Source organism: Perca fluviatilis, chromosome 5, assembly GCF_010015445.1.
Source record: "Perca fluviatilis chromosome 5, GENO_Pfluv_1.0, whole genome shotgun sequence".
Classification (NCBI taxonomy): Eukaryota; Metazoa; Chordata; class Actinopteri; order Perciformes; family Percidae; genus Perca; species Perca fluviatilis.
In genome coordinates, this window is record NC_053116.1 from 9,060,616 (window position 1) to 9,077,260 (window position 16,645).

Consider the following 16,645-nt stretch of genomic DNA (forward strand, 5'->3'; position numbering starts at 1 on the left):
TGTGATGTCCTTTTCTGAACTTACCAGACTGTTGTAACTGTTCTATTATTTGCCTTTACCCACTTAGTCATTATATCCACATTACTGATGATTATTTATCAAAAATCTTGTGTAAATATTTTGTGAAAGCACCAATAGTCAACCCTACAATATCGTTGCGGTATCGATATCGAGGTATTTGGTCAAAAATATCACACTATTTGATTTTCTCCATATCGCCCAGCCCTAATTTCCTTTCATTTGTTTCAAATTCAACAAGCAGTGTGTTGTATTTGAGCAGAAAACGGAAAGCAGCGGAAGGGCAGAGCGGAGTACACCTTAACATCTGTTCGTCTATCGCAGGTCATATCGCCATCGCGATAGTCAACAACGTTGTCGCACGTGTTCCTCCTGGTGTGCAGCCCTTACGGGAAATACAACGACGCAGATGTGGTGCATCCATAATAGCGTGCTGTATAAAATAGGCCTCTCTGCGGTAATAATGCATCACGTTTCTTGAAGCGATCACCTGTCTTGAGCTCTCTTTTAAGTCGGAACGGGCTGCGGCACGAGAAGCGCAGCGGTCCGTCCCCGGTGACTGTAAAACATGCAAGACAAAACATATGACACAGGGGATGATCCTGACCTGAGAATGACATGTGCTAAAGTACATTATAGTCATTGCCGGGATAAAGGTCACATTGACTCCTGTTATAAATTGGACAGGACAGCTCCGGCATACATGGAGTGTCAAGTGTGAGGAGGTCTGAAAGAAAATCCCTCGGATGTTTCGGGACACACACACACACACACACACACACACACACACACACACACACACACACAGACACAGACACACAGACACAAACGCAGGCAGGCGGACGGATAAAAGTGTCTCTGTCTCGCTCTCACTTGCGATTAGCACACCTCGTCATCGCATTAAAGGAGAAGTCGGCGCTAAGTTAATCATATAATGGAGATGCAGTGAGTGAGATACGCGGGCTTTTTCTGCTAGTGGTCGTCAAAAATACCGCAGAAAGGTAGGACGCCAGTTAAAAGTTCAGGGTTTTATTATCACCGCTGGTTTATACAGCTAATGAGTATATCCACAGTTCCCCGACTATGCCGTCGCTGAAGCAAAAACCTATATATTTACATGTTCATTTGAGGCGTTAATAGTCTGCTTGACTAAGAATAACCCGCCTGGAACGGCAGTCGGCGCGAGAGCAGACTCCTTGCTCTGAGATACAAAGGGAAGCGACTTGAAAGGAAAAGAAGCAAATGAATGCAATGCCTCATTAGGCGGGCTTTATTTGACCGTAGCCAATTAGAGAGCATCTGTAATTTAAAACAGTCGACCCTAAAAAAAGACCCGGAGACGAACATATTTCTCTCACGGGACCCGATCCTTTGCCTTGTTTTCATTTTTTTTTTTTTTTTTACCAGTGACATTTTCTATTTGAACGAGTATGAGTAATACACAGAGCACAGTGGAGTTTAGGAATCGGCAGATAGGCAGGCTACAGTAGGAGGTTGTAGGTGGAGATGAAAGAGGGATTCGGGAGGAGGTCAAGGTTGCGCGCTGATGTGCTTTTGGCCTCGCTCGCCGGCTGGCTGTGCTGACTTGTTTCGCCGTTTTGCTTGGAGGTCGATATCTCTCCCTCCGTCTCAATCAACGACCCGCTGAGATATTTGCGGGCCGTTACCCTAACGACACAAAGGTGCACGTTCCAAAAAAACCCCAAAAAAACCCAGAGCTGCAGTCAGGGCAAGACTGACAGCTGCTTAGCCAGGAACCACGCCTTGGCGTAGATGAACGTGGCACTCCCCAAAAAAACAGACACAGCGCTGAAATATTGATTTAAGGAGGACAAGCAGATTCTGAGGCTTGCGCGAGTGATCCGCTTCCAAAAGATGTGACCGAACACAGAAAGAGAGAGAGAGAGAGAGAGAGAGAGAGCCTCGTGGAAAAAATAGTAACACCTGTATTGCTTATGCTGGTTGTTAAGCATTGGAATAAAATTTTGTGCAATATGCATAACCAAATGCTGGAATAATGAGCCATCTGTATGTGTGGTCCCTTCCTTGGAGATGCCAGGAACGGCACCATCTGTGATGCAGCTACCAGCTGTTTTCCTTCTTATTACATGTTTATTAAAAGCTGAAGTTGTCCTCTTCAAGAAGAGTAAAAGAGAGCATGGGTGGCAATGTCGGCTATCTGATTGCCTCCGTCTCCATTAGGAAACCGACTCGAGCTCCGTTCCTGGTCCTATAAAAAAAAATAAAAAATACACTAACCGTTTCAGCAGAACAGAGGGAGTGCTAATTAAATACTCCTTTTCTTTTTCATCAGCGACTCTCAGGAAATTAACAGAACAAACGCGGGATTGACTGGCAGCAAAAGCAACAAACATGAAAGAGGATGAATGGATCTAATCCACCAGGACTGGAAATAAATAAATAAAGGGTGTCACTTTACCCCACCTTCACTTAGCCCTTTTGGGTTTGTATTTCAACAAAAAAAAGAAAAAGAAAACTTCCCTCAGCAGGGTTTACGCATCTTTTCTGTTTGCATTGTTTTCAATTTTCAAAACCTATTAGCGAGCTATCGATCGAACCACGATTGAGCATTTATACACAGCAGGCAACCTACATCCCTCAAGTCAGAATCCGATCCCATCTCCCGTAATTGAGGGTGGCAGAACTGCAGACCACCCTCTGCAACTGTCAACAAATTTCAGGAGCTCAAACTAAGATGCGTCAGGGATGCATCCCGCGCCGGGTGATGGACACCGAGAAGGAGAACTGGAAATGTCCATCAGCATCCTCTGCCAACGCGCTGAACAAGACAGGTCAGGTCTGAATAGACACTGACAAACCCAGGGTGGACACACTGTCGACGCAGACTAAAGCAATACCAAGGGACAAGTGACAGGCTGCTCTGATGCCTTACTTAACCGCGGCACACGCACGCAAACGTGCACGGGGGGGATCGGACGACCACGTGCACGCTCATCCATATGGACGGAAAGGCCTCGCCGATTGAATGCAACTTCAGAGGGCCGTGTTTAGCCTAATGCCAAACAGTCAAAATGCTGAAGACTGCGCTGGGATGAAGAATCCAAGTGCAGAATGTAGTCTGGAACGGCAAATTGATATTTCTGACAGTGCATCCATTTCTGGGGGTTAGTGTGTTCACTCTGCTCAATGCTCAATAAAACAAACAAAATGCCATCTATTTGTGTAGAAACAATTACCTGCCATAGATTGTAACCTTATTGGATCGAGTGAAATGTTTGAAATAAATCATTAAAGGCGCTGACAGGGCATTTATCTTCACTCTTGCTTTAATGCTTTGTGCACAGCACAGTGGATGTAGTCAGTCAACGGCGCGTGTGTGTGCGTGCGTGCGCGTGTGTGTGTATTTTTTTATTTTTTTTATTTTTTTGACTAAGCCGGGCCCCAGTGTGCCTCAGTGTGTGTGCTTGTAAGGGCACCGTTGCGTGTGTCAATCCTCCTGTGGAGCCATGTTCTCAAAGCTCTTCATTTTGAAATCAAGCATGAATAATTAAACCATTTCACGAGGCTGCTTTAACGATATATTACATGAGAGGAAATAGGTCAAGCAGCAATGTTAGAACGATTGTTTGCATGGGTGTTACGGGGGTTAAAAAACAATAGGCCCCTCCCTTCGTGCCCCATATATACAGTACTTACTGTGTGGAGTGACTGACAGCTCCAGCAGAAAGGAGTTAGCGGTTACATCTGGGTCATTGTGTCCTTCTACCTGAGATAATACATCAACTTTAACCCCACTACCGGAGGTGATGTTCAGCAGCGCACAAGAAAGGCTTCGGCAATTTAAATGTTTTTTCTATTTTTTCAAAATATAATTACAATATGACTTATACATGATTTGAATTTGGCCACAGAACATAAAAGCACAGCAGATAATTACATTGTAATTATTGGAAAGAAAAGTCTATACTAAAAGGGGAAATAAAAGGTGGTTCCGATATCAAACCATCAGTAATGGCAAAATTATATAAATACAGAGCTACATTTTCTATAGTCTCGCATTGCCAGCTCTTATCTCCACAGCACTGGGGAGTAACGGTCTGGCTACAACGCACATATATTCTGGGATAGGAGGAAAAAAAAAACGCTCTTGGTTGTTTGCATTTCTTTAAACCAATCACAGTGGTCTTGGGCGGCGCTAAGCTCCGAACGCAGCGGTGGTGGCTCAGTAAAATAGTGTTGGTAAGGAACTTTTTTTGGTGGAACATTTGCACCCCGCAAAAGAAAACGCCACATACCATATGAAATGAAGTTAACTGTTCACACTATACAGTAACGTGAGCTGTTTAAATTAGCTTGAGACATGGTTAAACCTCATTTGTTCTTACATTGTATCGCCGTGTGTACTTGGTCCACAGCAATCCCACCAATCGGTCCCAAAACGTCCCAGTTAGAGAGGAAATGTCGTAAACATATTCTTTGTAAATCTTTACGATCATTCCTCCTCGCTTGGAAAGAACCAAGCGCGCCTGCCTTGTTGCACGATCCAAATTTTCTTCAAAACTCGCCATTTTCAGCGTGTAGCTTGCTAGCTCGAAGTTTGTTATTGTTTCCCGAAGGGAACGGAGTTTGAGAACGGCAACACACAGCGAGCGGAAGGTAACGGACATCTGGATGTCATTGACCTACTGTAGCAAACCCAGCCCGATGTGCCGGCGATTTGATTTCCCCCTGCAGCTCATGCTGGAAACCTGTACGTTTTTTTTCTATTCACGTCCGTTACAAATCTGCGGGGTCCAATCACAAACTGGCTTATCCACCTGGGACGCTATTGGCGGGTTTAACACGATGCCGATAGGGAAGCGACGGCAAGCAGCTTTTTGTTTACATTCAACGCGGCGGCCACCGAATCGCAGCAACCCGTTGACGCCGCTGTCACCGCCGTTTTGAAAGATTTCACTCTGAAAATGGAACAGAAACTTGCCCCTGGAACAATTCCTACAAAAGAAGGATGTGTTTGCGTTACTACCGACCGTAAAAAGCCTGGTAAAAGCCTGATGTACCAGCTAGCCCTGCCGGTGGCCAAACGAATGTAGCTCACCTCAAACCCCGTTGTTGCGGTCGTGTCACCGTTGGTCGCGAGTACGCGGTCTGATTGGTTGAAGGACTATCCAGTGGTGTACAGAGTCACCTGAACTATGCCCGTTGATCCCGCCTCTTGCGCGGTAGAAAATACAGAGCGGACTCCCCCAGACTAATGTTCAACCTTAAAAGATTGACCTTGGTCTGGCGATAGCCATGAGGCAATTACCCTGGAAATGTACTTCCCGTTGATCCAGACTAACCCATTCCATGCACATGCTGTAATTACACATATTTTACACACCGACTATAGCCTGTATTTCCCAGCGTGTACATTTTGCGACGCACAAAAAGCCCGCGGTGTTACCGAATCAGAAGTAGTCGTCAAGATAATGGCAGTGTGAGGTATTAAAACCTGTCACGGGAGAGAATGACAAGCACCTACGTGTCAACCACCAGCATTACAAGGCAACAATATCACAAAATATGGTGTGTGTGTGTGTGTGTGTGTCTCTATAGTACACTATACAATTGTTAAAAAAATAAATAAATAACTGAGTTCTGACTGATGTGAAAAAAAGCTCCAATGATCTCTGTCATCTGTTACATTCAGCCCTGAGGACAAACACGCTGAGTCCCACAAAGCTCCTTTAACTGCTTTCAACAACACCACCACTCACATCACTTTGTTCAAGCTCACCTACTTTTAACTAAACTGTGTTCTTCGTACACAGGATAGGACCACGTGCTCTTGTGTGTACAACCTTTTTTTTTCTTTCTTTCTTTGTGTTGTTGAATGAGATGTTACATGGCAAACATTTCTCTTAACGCGTATATTTAACCCAATTTAGTCTGTTTCTGGAAGCATCTCAATGCTGTCAATAAAACGCCACGGCCGTTGCATCATTGCCAGATGCGTTAAACGATGTTTACGTGTGTTCTATATGATCACACTGCCATCCTTGTTTCATGTGATTATGTTATTCCCCATCCTTGAAAAATATCTCTGCAATATTGTCCCGCTTTGGTAACATTTTATTTTTAACCACTTGTCAATCAACGCAACGGGAAAAGTCTATTTGTCTTCTTTTTCGACACCCTCTGAATGAGTAATAGCTCTTTGTTTTAGTTTTTTTTTTAGCTTTGCTGAGTTTCACAAGCGTTAACATGAATTACATCTTCAAATCAAGCTGCTGCTTTTGACCGTATGCGTACATGCCGTTGTTCCGCTTTGAAAATTATGAAGCCAGACTTTAATCACAGGGCTCTCCGTTGTACAAGAAATGTCATCTTTGGATTAAAGACAGGTTTGGATTACCTAGACCGTCCTCCTTTTATCACGAGCATTATAATTGGACTCCCTATTGTCGAAAGACTGCAACTAGATATGATACGAATGCGGCCAGTGTTTACGATATTGGAAACAGTCTCAGGTTGGGTCCAGATTTCACTCACAGATGAATAATTGACCAGTGTGGATCAAAAAGCGTCTGTTTTTTTTAATGTTGTAGATTCCCAGAGAGCGAGTAAATCACCTAATGTGAGCAGGTCTGTGAAGTCTGCGAGGCTGTGCTTGTTTGCGCTCAGTTTGAACTCGCTCTGCTCCTGCACGTCACTGTTTGTCAGATGTTTGCCGGAGTCTATTGCCTTGTCAGAAACATTTAAAATGCAGTTTAAAGATTTACCATTTTCCACCCCGGATAACGTTTGTGTGGCAAAGCTATACGTAGAGTAATCATTTGGACGTTGTTTCCAGAATTACAGTTCAGACCAGTTCTGAAAAAAAGTGCCCATCAATCTTGTTTGAGAGTTAATGTTTACCAATCCATAGGCCAAGTCCATAATGAATTTGACTTGGATTGTCAGAACACAGTTTTAAATACTCAAACTGTGTGTGGGCTCAGATCCAACCAATTAGATACTTTTGAAATGTGAAAGAGAGGGAGAAGACAGACACAAAATGTCAGAGATGGGGAACAAGGAAATCAAACTTTATGAGCTTAATTGCAGTATTGTCCTTCTCATTGTGCTGTCTGAAACCAAAGTAAGAGTCCAAGTTTATGTTTTGTATTGGGGGGGCCATTAGTTTATTTGTATATGTTTATACGTATGTATAGGGCTGGGCGATGTGTAGAAAATCAAATCTCACGATATTTTTGACCAAATACCTCGATATCGATACCGCAACGATATTGTAGTGTTGACTATTGGTGCTTTCACAAGTGGGTAAAGGCAAATAAAACAACAGTTACAACAGTCTGGTAAGTTCAGAAAATGACATCACTCTACTGTAATGCAGCCTTTAAAACCAGGAAAAGACAACACTTATGCCGTATTACAATATCCAAAATCTAAGACTATATCTAGTCTCATATCACGATATCGATATAATATCGATATATTGCCCAGCTCTACGTATGTATATGCATATCTGTATGTATGGGCTAAATGTTGTCATACCTCTTAATACGGGAAGATGTTGTACCATGTACATGGATTTGTTTTCAATAAGCAGTCGGTGGGACGGGTGGGGTGGGCGAGACGGGATGAGGGGGAGCTTTAGCGAGTGTGAATGTACGTGTGCTGCATTGTCCTTGTCTTATGTCTCGAGGACCCCCTCGAAAACGAGATGCTTCATCTCAAGGGGTTATCCGCCTAACAATACATTTCAAATCAGCAAAAAAATTTGCATTGCAGAAATCTGAAGGAACGCCATCTGTTTTCTTCTTTTTGCTGAGTGCACATTTTGTCAATGAGAAACATTACAAAGAAAGAAACTGTTTTTTTTGACAAATGTAAGTCCCAATATTTGATCTCATAAGAAGGGAAGGCCTTTAGCGGCCAAATAGCCAGATTTAAAGGCTGATTCATAGTTCTACGTAGAGCCTACGCAAGCGGCCTAACGCTAAGCCTTTTGCGAGCAGTGAAACTTGTGCGCTGCTGTGTCTGCGTCGCTCGGCAGTTACACCGCCATAACGCTAGTTGGCGGTGTGGTTTCTATGCCGCTGTGCACGGTTTCTTTGTGTACTTCAAACAATGGCGACTGAAACGGAGCAGATCGTGTAGGTGTTCGGAGCTAATAAATGTTGAACAAGCCCGCGCCAATCACGGCGTCCTCTATAACTTCGGAGGTCTGTGAAGCTTTATGGCGAGCACTGCAGCCAGAGTTCCTTCCCGTCAGTCGCCCAATGGGAAGCTATCGCGGCTGATGTTTGGCGATTTCTAACCTCTCTTCGATTTGGTTCATGTTCACGGAGAAGAAGGGTCAGCCGGAAATGCGTAGGAGGGAATGCGATGCTACCGAGTGGACCAATCGCAGTTGTTGCGGTCTGCGTCGCTGCGACGTGTACTTACATTTCTCGGGAGGTGCACGTTGGGCTGCGCCGCAGGGAACGCATCTACTGTACGCCATAGATTCAACGCAGAAGTATGAACGGGCCTTTAATTCTCCACTACATCCACCAGCTAGTACTGGCAAAGTTAGCGTACCGTTGGCTTTTCTGCTTTGTTGACGAAAACAACCACCTGCTATGAGAGCCGTGAGAGTCAACGAAAATGGTTACTGGCTGCAAAACCAAAAGGTAGAGCTGAAGTAAGTAAGTCAAGTTCATTTATATAGCATCTATCACAGACATAGGGCCCTATTTTAAAGATCTAAGGGCACGGCGTGAAGCGCCTGGCGCAGGTGCGTTTAGGGCGTGTCCAAATCCGCTTTTGCTAGTTTGAAGGCAGAAAAAAGGGTCAGTGCACCGGGCGCATGGTTCAAAAGGGTTGTACTTAGTGTCTTCATTAATTCATAGGTGTGTTTTGGGCGTAACATGCAGTAAACCAATCAGTCTCGTCTCCCATTCCCTTTAAAAGCCAGGCGCGTTTGGACCTTGGCGCATTTATATGACATTATGATGGCGCATTTGCACCGTAATGTTCTTATTTGTAATCTTCTGCATGTTTGTGTGCTGCTGCACATCCCTGTGTGTGTGTAACAAGCAGAGTGCACGCGTGCTGTGCACAAGCCTATGCGCATTTCACTAATGCGCTGTTAAAATAACAATGAAATGCTGCGCTTTTGACTTTAGACCAGGTTTTTGTTGGTCAATGGTGCGTTCACGGGAATTGGTGCGGGAAATTGACAACTGCGTCGGTCTTAAACTAGCAAAGACACTTGGGTCGGGCTTTGCGCTGCGCCGGGTGCAAGATAGGGCCCAGAGTCACAAAGTGCTTCATAAGCAAAAAGAATAAATACATTAAAACAAATCAAAATTCAATCATAAAGAACTGCAAAAGCATAAGACAGATAGTAATACAGAGGAGAAGCCAGAGGGCTGAGGGGAACCGCACAGTCGGGTGATAATTCACTGTGGGTTTGTCTTTATGAGCAACTCATGTTATTACATGGTCATTTGATAAATGCAAATATAAAACTATTGTTGATGTTGATAGAACGATGTGTTTTGTATTGCTGAAAAGTTTGAGTGGAGAGTCTTCATTTCTTTAAGAATTCAGAAACACAGGTTTTTGGACATGGGACAAAATACAATCACTCACTGTAATGTGTGCGGTCTGATCTCGCGGTCAACTGTCAAACTGACATTTCTTGGCTCAGACGTACAGTACCAGGAGATCAGTCGGTCAATATGAGATTTCAGAAATATTCCCAATTAGCATCAACAGAAGGTGCCATATGTAAATGGGACCTTTACTAGTAGCTGAATGAATACTGTAAATAAGCGGTGAAGCTGGCTTTTAAATGCTGTTCATATTGACATTAGGGGTGGGGATCTAGAATAAGTTGTTTTCCTTAGAATCTGTTTTTTATTTAAAAAAATGTAACCAATGATTCACCAGTTTTTTTACTGACAGCAAAACGGAGCGAAAGCAGAAAATGCAGAAAATCCATGTTAGGTTCTTCTTTACAAATGTTATAAATGTCGGACTGACGTGATGTGCATTCTTCTTAGAAACCAGTCAGTTTTTGTAAACGTCTCATGATATATTGTCTCTACAAGTGGATTATTCGACTTTTGTTTTTGTTAAAGAAGGAAACGGAACATTGCAATGCTCAAAACTATCCAATCGCAATACTTCTAGAATCGCAATAAATGAATAAAAAAACACGACACAAATCAAATCAGCACCCATGTATCGTGTAAGAATCGAATCGCGGCAAAGGTCCCAGCCCTAACTGATAGTGTTTTCGAGTGATATAAGTAAGCCTCGGACATATTACTTGAACTTACAAGACAAAAATACAATAAATCACTTTCAATGTGATTGAGTCTGTAGGCTTACTGTCAGCAGCCATGACTCACATATTGTGTACATTGTCCTCCTGTGTGTTTTGTCTGTCTTGTACTTTTATATCCCAGGCTACTACACCGGCAGTATGTGACACAAGGTTAGCCTGAATCTCCACTCCACAAAAGCCCTCTGAACGGTCCAGAACTGACTGTGAAGATAAATCGAACTCTCTCAAAAGCTAAAATGAGAGGTCAGAACTCTGGCTGCCGTTAAAAGACGCTTTCTGAAGCTGCTTTGTTGACAATAAATTAAAGGCTGATTTTTGTTGACGCTCCAGAAGTGCCAAGGATGACTTCCAAAGAATGCGGGCCACATATTCTGTTTCAGAGCTGCCTGCAAATCGAGCGTAAGCGAGTGTAAAAGCTCAAGCAAACATTCAAAGAATGTACAAACTCTGCTTCCTGTTATTCGTAGGGGAAGTGGTTCCAAATCTTGATGAGATCTGAGATTAAATCATTTCTTCTCTGATTTCAGGTTTTGGCAAACATCTGCTTGTGTAACTGGGAAGATTTTCACTTAAAAAAAATTAATCAATCAAATTATGTGATTTCAGCCCCACGCTTGTCATCAAACACAGGGTCAAAGTTCACAGACATTAAGTTTCTGTCTACTTTCTCAACATGTGAGCTGCATATTTGCTTCTTCACTGCAAAGAGAGCCACAGGTAGCTCTTTAAAAAAAATAAAAATAAAAGCACTAACAAGACATATGTTTGTCACATTTTGTTACAGTGGAGGATCACACTTAAGTGAAATCTGTTGAAGTTGAATCCCGGAAAATCCTCAAGCAGCCAGGTATGAGAGCTGCACCCATGTGAGGGAGGAAAAGCTCATCAAGATGTAAGGGATGACAAATTCCACCATCTGCACGCGGCTCCGCCGCTGACTCTGACGCGCCAATGGTAAGTCAAAAGTTTGAAACACAAGCGCCGAGCAGAAAGTTTTACAGAAGCAGTTTGGTGAACAAAGGCGTGGGCAGTGGTGGAAGAACTATCCAGATCCTTTACTTAAGTAAAAGTACTAATGCCACACTGTGAAAGTAAAAAACGTTCTACATCGAAAATGTTACTTAAAGTAGCTCATATTATGCTCATTTTCAGGTTCATAATTGAATTTCGAGGTTGTACCAGAATAGGTTTACATGGTTTCATTTTCAGAAAACACAATATTTTTGTTGTACTGCACATTGCTGCAGCTCCTCTTTTCACCCTGTGTGTTGAGCTCTCTGTTTTAGCTACAGAGTGAGACATCTCACTTCTGTTCCATCTTTGTTGGGAGTCGCACATGCGCAGTAGCTAAGTAAGGACTACTAGCCAGTCAGAAGCAGAGTATGAGGGCGTGCCACGCTAGCAGCTAGGCGAGCATTATAACGTGTGTTACAAAGTGAAGCGCGTTTGTCCCTGAAGTAAAGGCTGGACTACAACAGAGCTGTTTGGAGCAGTTTGTGAACAGTCTGGAAGATGGTGAGTCCCTTTGGGGTGGACTTTTTCACTTTGTACACCTATAACGTGCACAAAAAAAGATATATGACACAATAAAGGAAAGGGGAAAAGGCAAAAAGCATAATATGAGCACTTTAAGTAAAAGTATGTCAGTGTCATCAGGAAAAGGTACTTAAAGGACAATTCTGGCGCAAAATGAACCTAGGGGTTAATAACATGTGTACCGAGTCAAATGTGTCTCTGGCTTGAAACAAGTTACCGCAAACCGGTGATTAGCTGCTAACGCTAGCTTTTGGGGCACTTGGTAAATCACTATTTCTACACCACTAACAAGGGTCAAAATAGCACCACACTTACATTGGTAGCATAATGAGGGTCCCTCCATGTAAACTGAAGCATTGAGAACTTTGTAAGTGTACAGTTTATTAAAAAGATTATAGAGACAGTAGCGTTCGTGTTTACATGCGGGCGCCGTCTTAGAAAACAGCCATGAGCAGTCGAATCAGGAAACGCTGTGTTTGAGCTATGTTACTGGTTGCACACGGCGTTCGTGGTTCGGGAAGGAACTTGTTTTGGTGGAACTTGTTGTACGTTCAACAGATGTTTTTAGTTGCGCAACAGAAAGATTGGACAGATAGTCTAGGTGTCTGCACAGATGTACTTGGTTAGATTCCAGCACTGGGCGTGGGCCAGTCGGCGTGGAGAAGCAGATGACGTAAGGATCCAGCGAGCGGCAGCGGAGCGAGGCGAGGCGTTTCCTGGAGAGATAAGGTGGTGGTGGTGGTGGTGCTGGTGGTGGGTGCCAAGGGCGTAGGTTTTGTTTGAACATGGGGGTGGGGGGTGGTTCTTTGGGTCATCTCCTTAAAATTTAGAGCATCAAACACCTGGTGATTTTTGTTTTCTTTTTTTTCTTTTTTATGCCACAATTTGTGCAGCACAAGTAGACCCGATTATTGTTTTCCGTCAGATCGTTTACAGTTCTTGACATTCCCGACCGCACTCGAAGGCAGCGTCCTTATCACGGGTAAAGCGAGAAAGAAAATAGACGGAGGGACTGAGCCTGTTTTTGCCACTTCAACAAGAACGTGCGTTGCAAGGTTGAGATGGTACAGTCCACTATAGGGGTGTCTGAAATCGTCTGGAAACATATTTAATAATAATAATAATACATTTTATTTATATAGCACTTCACATGGTAGTCAAAGACACTTTACAGTAAAACCAACACATGTAGCACATTAAAAAACAGATAAGCAATAAAACCAACACATAAAACAAGCATATTAAAAGCAATTAAAAACAATAAAACCGGTATCTATCAGGTGAGGAGTGTAAGACTATTGTATGTGTAAAGCTAAGCTGAAGAGGTGTGGTTTGATTAGTGTTTTGAATGTGTCCAGGACAGTACAGGTAAGAAGGATAGATACATGTTTTTTGGGTGGGACAAATCTTCCTCTTCTAAATGTTGAGAGGGGGGACATATCCCTTGCACCCCCAAAATAAAAAAGTACTCTTATGGTGGGCGCTACCGGTGGTATGCCTGTCGCCGAACGCACACCCGCGCTGTGTATGCACACGGGGTGTTTTAGGAGCTGTCACGCAGGTATGGCTCAAGCTTGAGCCGAGCCATGATTGATCGCACCGGTTCAGGTGGAGTTCACGGGAGGTCTCTGGTATCATTGGCACAAAAAAAAAAAATGAGTGACAGACACAAAGTAGGGTGATGGAATATTATCAGGAAGCCATTTGTAATGCGGGGCGAGCCTGGATCTCTAAGGGGTGTTGTCTCTCTGAAATGAAGTCATCCATCACCTCCACTTCATATTTGATTAGGTCATGAGTAGCTTCTGAAGGGAAAGAGAGGCTTCAGTGTTGTGCTCGCACAGTTTGGTAACCAAAGTGTAAAGGGTGTGGCATAGAAATACTGAGCATTTTAAAAAAAAGAATATTCATATTAATCTGAATCAGATTTATTGGCCAAGTATACTTAACATACACAAGGAATTTGACTTTGGTAGGTGTTAACTCTCTATACAAACAAATAACAAATAGACACGTAGTAGTAAACATTCAGTAGACAAATAGTAATATAGACGCATACTGTACAATAGAGACAACAATATACATATAGGCATATATCAACATAATATACAAATATACAAATAAGACATAATATCAAGACAACTACACATGGAGTGGGATGTAAAGTGCAAAAAAGTAATAGTGCAAAGTACTGTGCAAGATGCATATTGGATACAATATATTAAAAGTAAAAATCCAGGAGTGTGAAAAATAGACTTTAGGATCAAAAGCAAAAAGTTATTAAAATGTCAGCCTTACAGAGCATTTTTCTCCAATGACCCCAGCTCTAACTGTGTGGCAAGGCAAGGCAGCTTTATTTGTATAGCACATTTCAGCAACAGGGCAATTCAAAGTGCTTTACATAAAACATTAAAGAGCAGTTAGAAAACAATTAAAACACAAATTAAAACATTAAAGTGCAGGTACAAATGATCCCCAAAAAAAAAAAAAACACAGTTCACAGTCTGTCTCTTGATAAGTTCACAGAAATATCTGACAAGTTCACAGACGTCCTTCTTATTGACCTAGTTCACAGACTAAATCTGACCAGTTCACAGACGTGGTCCTTGTATGGATAATCTATTGTCACACCCGTGTTTCTTGAGTTCTAATCTATGTCACACTCACGTTGGAGAAATTCTCAGAAATATGACCGTTATCTGTTCAAAAATACCACTAGATAAAAGTCATGTGTGTGGTTTCTGTCAGTGGTGGAAGAAGAATTCACATCCTTTAAGGAAAAGAGCTAATACCACACTAGTAAAAGTCCTGCATTGAAAATGTTTAGAAAATGTAAAGGATCCAACCAGTTGTGTGTTTAATGGTCTAATCATTTCAGTTGGACTTGTAGGCCCTTATATTGTTGGCTAGTTTCATTTATAATAAAACATATTTTATAAACTACATGTGTTTTATGGGCAAACATCTTAATGTGTAAAGTAACTGAAGCTGCCAGATGAATGTAGCGGAGTAAAAAGTACAATATTTCTCTCTGAAATGTAGCGGAGTAGAAGTAGAATTGTTTTGTATGTAACTAAACTTCTTCCTACTCCTTTTTGAACATGGGAATTATTATTTGAATCATTTATTACAATCATTTTTGGAAGATTGTGCTGAAATGTACATTATGTACATGTAACCTTTTTAATTTTTTTTTTTTTTTTTACAAAATCAAATAAACAAGTGGCGTGACAAGAAAAGACAAGTAAAGCGCAAGTACCTCAAATGTATACTTAAGTACAGAACTTGAGTAAATGTACTTAGTTAACATTCCACCATGACATTCTGTACTCATAACGGTACCTTTACCGCTGGACCTCAGTACCTGCCAGTACACAAGTCAAATACTTTGTGCTACGTTACTTTTAGAGAATAAGATCAGTTATGACCTGAAATGATTAGTCGACTAATCGGTTTAGAGAATCCATTCATTGTGATTTCTTCTTCCCTTCTTTTGTTCAGCATAAACAACCAAATATCCCCCCAGTTTCAGCGTCATTTTCAGTGTATTTGGTTGAATAGTAAAGTTAATTTTTTTTAGGTTTTTGGAGTGTTGGTCAGGGAATATAAGCAATATGATGACGTCATGCTAGGCTTTAGAAGAAAAGAAAAAGGATGGGCATTGTTAACTCTTTTATAGACTGAATGAATCGATAATGAAAGTAAACATTATAGTCGCAGCCCCAGATGAAAGAGTTAAACATGCTTTGAGTTTAGGACCGATGTGCCTTTCTATCCAGTAATCCGATCCGAGATCCATGGAAGGGAAACCGAATGTGATGATATGATAAACATAAGTTTATGTAGGCTATTATAGCATGTCCCGAAATGCCAGGTGACCTAATTGCTTGTGTTATAAGAATGCATCCAAATCTCACTGGTTTAAATTGCAGTGAACGAGCCTATATTTTGAATAAAAAAATAAATAAAAAATAAAAACATAGAAAAGTTGCACAAATGTAATCGGATTTCGGCCGAAATTACGTTTCCGTTCAGTTTTTTATTTTTATTTTTTAAAGTGACATGTGACAAAATGTGCGTTTTGTAAAAGTAACTTCATCAAACGCAACGTTTTTGAATCCGAACTCCCAAGTCGCTTTTGTGTAGCCTGTGTATGTTGCAATATGGTGACATACACTCCGGAAACGGGTCGACAGCAGATTGATAAACGCCTGTAATCCGTTTAAAAAAAAAAAAAAAAAAAAGCTAAATGTTCATAATCGGCAGGTTTCTCCAGGCAATAAGCACGTTGTTGTTGTTGTTGTTGTTGTTGTTGTAGCAAAGCAGCTGTTCGTGACTGCAGCGCGTCTTAGTGCTGGGAATCTTCCAAACTTTATGCATTTCATTCAGCGAGCATATAGCAAAAGCAAAGGATCTTTAAAAAAAAAAAAAAATACAAGGCTGCATGAAAAAGGCACAGCCAGAGTGCTAGAAAGCAGCACGCAGCCTGGGCTCGTGCCTGCCTCTTTTTCCTCCCTCTATCTCTCTCTCTCTCTCTCTCTCTCCCTCCCTCTCTCTCTCTCCCTCTCCCTCTCCCTCTCCCTCTCCCTCTCCCTCTCCCTGGCCTCTGTTCCTTTAATAAACTCCTGGTTATCTAGTGTAACAAATGTCTCGCTGCCATCATCGAGTCCAGGCGAGGAGGGAGGAGTTTTTAATGTTCAGTTTGTTCTCTGGATCGATGTCTGCTGGCATCGCCTCTCCCTCTCCGCTCGCCCCGCACCGTGCCTAATCTACCCTGCCGTACCA

The 16,645-nt window shown here is 42.2% G+C and overlaps 1 protein-coding gene across 1 annotated transcript in view; it reads left to right on the plus strand.

Moving 5' to 3' along the window:
* Positions 1-16,645, plus strand: part of LOC120559255 (teashirt homolog 2) — a 131,426-nt gene that overhangs the window by 70,129 nt on the left and 44,652 nt on the right. The window contains exon 3 of the transcript XR_005639234.1: positions 11,109-11,278. The gene's annotated coding sequence lies outside the window, so the exon portion shown is untranslated. The remainder of the gene's footprint in view (positions 1-11,108; positions 11,279-16,645) is intronic.